The sequence below is a fragment of the Cynocephalus volans genome, chromosome 10 (genome assembly GCF_027409185.1).
Source record: "Cynocephalus volans isolate mCynVol1 chromosome 10, mCynVol1.pri, whole genome shotgun sequence".
NCBI lineage: Eukaryota > Metazoa > Chordata > Mammalia > Dermoptera > Cynocephalidae > Cynocephalus > Cynocephalus volans.
The window spans coordinates 86,094,512-86,100,917 of record NC_084469.1 but is presented as its reverse complement, the minus strand read 5'-3'; positions in this window follow the sequence as shown (position 1 = coordinate 86,100,917).

The following is a 6,406-nucleotide window of genomic DNA, read 5'->3' as shown; positions in this document are numbered from 1 at the left end:
CATGTCTCAACACAGCATTCACAGGCTTGAAGACTATTTGTTTAAATAGAAAAAAGAAGCAGATAAATCTATAGGTATTTTTTATTACCCCATTCCCCACCAGTTTCTTTCTCATATTGTAACATCAGTAATTGATTGCACACATTAATTAACATGTAAGGTAGAAATTCTGCATTATGCATGATTTATTTTCCTATCTGGTGAGTAGGTTTGTCTGCTGCCCTTGTGTTTCTAGGACATTGGGCTCGATTCTGGTCCAGACATAAATGCCAATGCTCATTCCCCCTGAAAGTTATTAATGTCAGATATGAAATGAGATTTTTGATTTCACCTGCTTACTAATCCACAAAAGCTGTTTTGAGTGATGCAGGCTTAAACGCCAAAATTTGAAATGATATATTGCTATATCTGATAACATGCAAATATGTTCATTAGACATAATTTAGCAGAAGAGAATAGCAACACTTTTATAACAAGTCTAGGTCAAAAATCGTTGTTAATTAAACAAGTCATGAAAAATGGCATTACAAGGAGACTGTCCGGCAGACACCAGACTTCCTAATGATATGCTGCAGATAGGTATCCAATGCTTTGCACTAAAACAGAAAGAAAAAAAAAAACTTTTTGAGCATTTCACTTAACCTAAAGCAAGGTTAATGAAACTATACCCACATTAAGAACCAATATGATCACATATTCTGCTTAGGTTTTAATGGTAACATACTATACTTCTCCATTTGAAGATGCGATTTCACTTTCTATGTTAGTGGCTTAAAGTGATTTATATGGTTGACTCCTTCACAAATAAACCAGAAAATAAATTAATATTATATCCAGCCATGCTGTTGGCTGCCCTGAGTGTTTACGGCTTGTGTATTTTAAATCAAGGAGAGCAATAGGCAAAAAGATGGTTGGCTGTTGAGGGCAGGGTTGGGAGCTGAGGTGGATGGAACACAGACTGGAAGGAGGGACATGTGTGTTTCTGTGTTTCTTTCCCTACAGTACTTCTCAAGTGTACACTTTGGTTACCTAGGGAACCAATGTATAGTAAGAACTCTTTTCATTGGCCATGAGTTAAGACTCAAAGTGGGCAGGGTTCTTATACACAGGTAAACCAGGCCACCTGAGCCTGGCTTCTTGGGGTGAGGCTTCCTGAATACCTGGGGGAAGGACAGTACTTTCAGAGTTAACTACAGTATTAGGAAGGCAGGAAGATTTTTCCAACTGGTCAGCTGCACCGCCATCACTGCAGGGAGGGACAATACTCATACAGTGGTAAAAGCCAAAAACATCTTCTAGAACCAACAGGGGCCCCGTGCCAGCTTGCATGTATGAAAGCCATTAGTTGATGCTCTACTTATCTGAAGAATCCTTGCAGCCAGATACTTGAAACATAGTCTGTAAAGCAGAAAGGGCACATATATGCATTTGGCGTTCTGCTCAGCAAAGAAAGCTGAGTGTGAGAGCAAATACCATCTCCATAAACCAAAAGAAGTCCACACTTAAGCCATCTAACAACGAACCTATCTTCATGATGCTGACTCAGAGCTTGACACAGAAGATATTTTTAATCCTCACTCATTGGTGGAGGCAGAAGGCCCTTCCCCAATTACTTCGTGTCCGCATATATAACATTCTCATTCTTAGCCTGGTTCCCAGTCAATAGTATCACGATTGCTAGAAATTTCACTTCTTTGGATTGTGTTTTCTGGTTTCTGTGCTTTCAAATACAGGATCTCAACAGGCATGGCGGCATTCATCCTGCCTACCTCTCAGGAAAAATCAAAAAAGAAAACAGGTGAAAATTCTTGGGTGGGAGAAGAGAAGGAAACCTTGTTCCGCATAACCCTTGATACTTTTAAATTCCCACTATTCCCTTCATGCATGCCCCTTATGAGGCCATGCGGATAGACAGAACCTGCCCCCATCATGCCATAGCCCTGGTTCCTGGGCTCAGCTATCTATTGCTTCCCCATGGGGAATTCTGCCAGTTCTAAAGTCCCAGGAGCAGCCCAAGGATGGCCTAGGGTCACAAGAAGACTTGTTGAGGGGATCCAGGTGGACCCACATTCTCAGGCCATGGGGAAGGAGGCCTCAAAGACCTCAGCGCATAAGTGACATCTGAATTCCAAAGTCACAGTGGATGAGTTTAGCCTGCACATGCCAAATACTCTCTCTCTGGGCCCTTGGCACTACGTATCCAACTTCATGTGCCTCTACACCCAATGATGAGAAAGATGCCCAGAGTCTATCCTGGGTATGGCTAAACTATTACACATTCTCCCAGAGGCTTTCATTCATTTCCAAATGTTTTATTTGTTGAATGAATGAACTGACAAATGCTTACACAAACAAATGTGAATAAGTGAAGGAATGCACAAAGGCATGTATGAACGGATGGGTGAAGAAAGAGATGATTGAAGGAATAAAAAATATTAATATATCATGAATTAATGGGTAAATGCAAAAATACATATGTAAATGAAAAGTATGCCTTATTAATGAATGGAAGAATGTCGTTGGAACTTTTAACCATCAAGTATACATGTGAGCTCTTCTAGTATCTGTATTGGGTTGATATAGGAGAAGATACGGTATGCATGGTCCTTGTCCTTGTTTACTGTTGAGGAGTCTGGCAACTCATCCTCATCTCCCTTGCTATGTCTCAGAGAACACAGACCTGTAGAGAACCCTATGGGGCAGCCAATAGGATTCTGCACAAACCCTCTCAGAGTCAGGAGAAGAGAGTCAGAAATATTCCAGTCTCCTATTTGAACCTTCAAGAGGAGAGGGCTTGGTTGGGGTGTTTCTGACAGTGAGACACCTGGGCTGGTATACTTTGGTGTCATCCTGCAAGACACTAAGGGGCTCTTCCTGGGAGGCAGAAGCCAGAGCAGTCAAGAACACAGATCCTAGACCAGAGTCCAGTAAGCGCCAGTGCTGACATTGAGAAGTCACAAGATCACCCTGAGCCTCCATTTCTTCACCTCTAGAATAGAGGTAATACACCTGAAAGTGCTCAGCTCAGGGTCTGGCACCCGATAAGCATTCAACCGTCAGACATCACTGTCAGACACTACTGAGCAGTTCTGTCCTGTGAGCTCTGTGTCCCCTGCCTATGAAGAACCTGGCCCCAGGTGGACATCCATCTCAGAACCAAATGTTCTGATTGCCAAGCTACCCGAAAAGCAGGGGCTGAACCATAGGAATCTTCATGACTCCCTTCAACTGTGTATTTTATTTTTTCTACCGAAGCTCCAGTGATCTGCCTAAAGTCATTTTCTATTTGAAATGACAGTACAGGGTCAATCTTTGTGATTCTTTGTTCTTCTGTGGAACTTGGTTTCCCATTTGCAGAATCAAGACCTTGGTCTAGATTTGTGGTTTTTCAGCATTTTCTAGTAGCAGAATCCTTTTCCCAAGGAATTCTCACCTACGAGCTTATAAAAGCACAGTTGCTCTGTCCAAGTCTATAGAGAAGAACCCTAAGTCCCCCCCTTCTCTTGGCTCCCAAGCCCTCTCTGTGAAACCCTTGGGGTCCCATGGAAGCCAGTTTGAGAACCACTGGACTGGTACTTTCCTGATGGCTAGTGAATCTGTTACTCTGTGGCAGCAGTCATGGTTGGCATGAAGGGACATGTCCTTGATGCCTGGTAGTCTTCAGGGCTTTATGCCAGCCCTAATACAGCCATTCACACCTGGCCAACCTTGGGCAACACAGCACAAGTACAGAAAAATTGGATGAGACACTCTCTAGCCTTCCTGCCCAGAAAGTCTTCCAGCCCCAATGTGCCACTACTCCTTTCATCTGCTTCCAGCCCTGCCATTAATTCTAAGCTAGAGGCCAGGCCCCTTTGAGGAAGGCCCCAAGCATAATACCTAAGGAAGACCAGACACTTCTTGGATCTCTGACTCCTATCAGTTGGCAAAGAACAGCTAACTTAGACACGTGCTAGGAAAATGAGCACGCAACACTCTCCCCCTTAAACAAACCGGTCATTGACACTGTGAGAGGTCTTCTCCCAGCATGAAAACGAGAACTCACCTGAAATTTCTTAATGTGGTGTCACTACATTTTCCTCCTTCCTCTCACCTTAACTAGACTGGGGATAGTGCTGTCCAAATGACAGCCGCTCGCATGTCACCTTCACCATATTGCTGTGTCTGCTCATATCTCTACCGTGAACTAGTTAAGATTTTTCTTGAAATTGACTCACAGATTTCCTTAAATCAATTTGTTTCAAATGGAAATTTTATAATACTGCCATAAATAAAAGCCACTATTTATTTCCCATCTATGTATGTAAAATAGATACGTAACTCTATCAAAGAGCAAATGGCTCAGTCATGTCAGACATGGAATCATCGTGAGGTGCTGGGGAAACAGCACAGAGGGAGGAGCTGGGTGCACCGACTTTGGGGTGAGCAGCCCGGGCTCAGATCCTCATGCACTACTGGCTATGGGCCTTGAGCACCCAGCAAGCTCTTGGAGCTCTAGTTTCCTCATCTGTAAAATAGGGATGATGGTAGTAGGCCTACTCCATGAAGTTGTCGCAAGAACTAATTAAACCAAATGAGATGATTAATTAGTATAAATTAATTAAAAGAAATAATATGCCTGGTACATAGTTAGCAGCTACCATTGTTGTTGTTATATTAAAAGAGAAGCCAGCAAGAGGAGAAAATCTTACAGTAGTGGTCATCTAATATATGTCACCCACAGAATGTTGGCTCGCGTACACTTAACCAGACAAGCAGTTTCATGCAGCGACAAGATCACAGGCCTAAGAATCGGGAATCTGAGTCCTTGCCCTGCCTGCCACTAACTCACTGTCTGACCTCCGAGTCCCTTCCCTTTCCAAGCCTTGACTCTCCCAACCATGCAAAGAGGGGACTGTCCCCAGGGGTCTCCAAAGAGCCTTCTGCCTATGGGGAACTTGAATTACCAATGCCACCACAGGCACGGCCTTGGTGAATAAATGGCCTTCCCAGTCTGCTCTGGCCCAGGAGAGGTTCCTACTCAGCAAGTTTCCATGGCTTGACAGGCCAGGCCCAGGGCTGGTGAGGGGAGAGAGACATGAGAGCTGATGATTCCCGAAGCATAAGGGCGAGTGTTAGCACAAAGGAGGGAACAAAGGAGATGGGCACATTGAGTCCCGAGCACGAAGTCTGAGACAGACCATGGCAGCACTTTATCCCTTAACTGGGAGCAGGCTCCAAGGGTGGGAGACCAGATGCACACAGGGGTACACATCTGCACTGATTCCCATCCCCCAAAACATCGCACTCTGGGCTGGGGTCCTAGTGGGGAGCACTGAAAAGGGGTCCACCCTCTGACTGCATTCTCTGAGTTGCACCCCAGGCCTCGGCTCACTTCCTCCAACACTTCTGGCTTATGGTCACCCCAACTGTCACAGGACCCATTACCTTAAAAAGTACTGAAGCAGCAGCACTCAGTAGGAAGCACTCAGGAGTGACCCCTGCCACTTCCCTGCACCCAGCCCTGTGTTCTGCCTGTGGGACTTTCTCTGGAGCAGAAGTTTGCATCTTTGTCCTGAAGCAGCACCCAGTTTCTCCACGGATAGGTCATCTACCATTTCCTAGCATTTACATCAAAAGGCCTGTTTACAAAAGTGTACCCATTTGTCAGCCACAAACAAGACAGGAACTCCCTCAAAAATCTGACAGAAACTATGAGCCTTCTCCGTGATTAAAAACTACACGTACATGTTCAACTTCAGTCCTGTTGCATGGAGGCCCAGGGTTCCTCTGAGTCTTGTAGTTAGCAGCCTTGCTGCAGACATCACCGTCTCCACCTCGTCTCGACACGGGCACAGGGGCTTCCCAGGTTTAAGGCCTTCCCGCAGGCACCCCCAAGTCAGAGCCTCAGCCAGGTCAAGCCCTCTCAGCTAAGGATGGGGAGGCGGGCTGAGAAGCTTGTAAAAGGCATCGGCAAACAGCCTGCAATGGCTATCAGGAAGAGATGTCCCCCACCCTGGGAGTCACTAGGTGTGGCTTCTGAACAAATATACACACACGCAGGGGTTCACTTTGTAGGCGTAAACACATGCTCTCTAAAATAGGCAATGTTGAGTCTCTGGCACAAAATGAGGGTATGAAGACGACACTGTTTATAATCTGCTGGAACCCTCAAACTTGTAAGCCCCGCTTCCAGAAACATTCATGTGAAAGGCTCTTTCTTAGGAGCGGGTATTTGTCCTGCTCCCAGGCAAGCTTGGATGATGCTACTACCATAGAAGGGCTTACCCAGGGGCCCAAGTCTGTCCCCATGGGGGCAGGAGGAAGAACAGACCCAGGGACAGCAGACCCTGGAACACCCTGTTACATAGGGGCCAGCGCCTGGTCTTTTGTGAAACCAGCTAATAACAGCAGGACCGATGAGTCC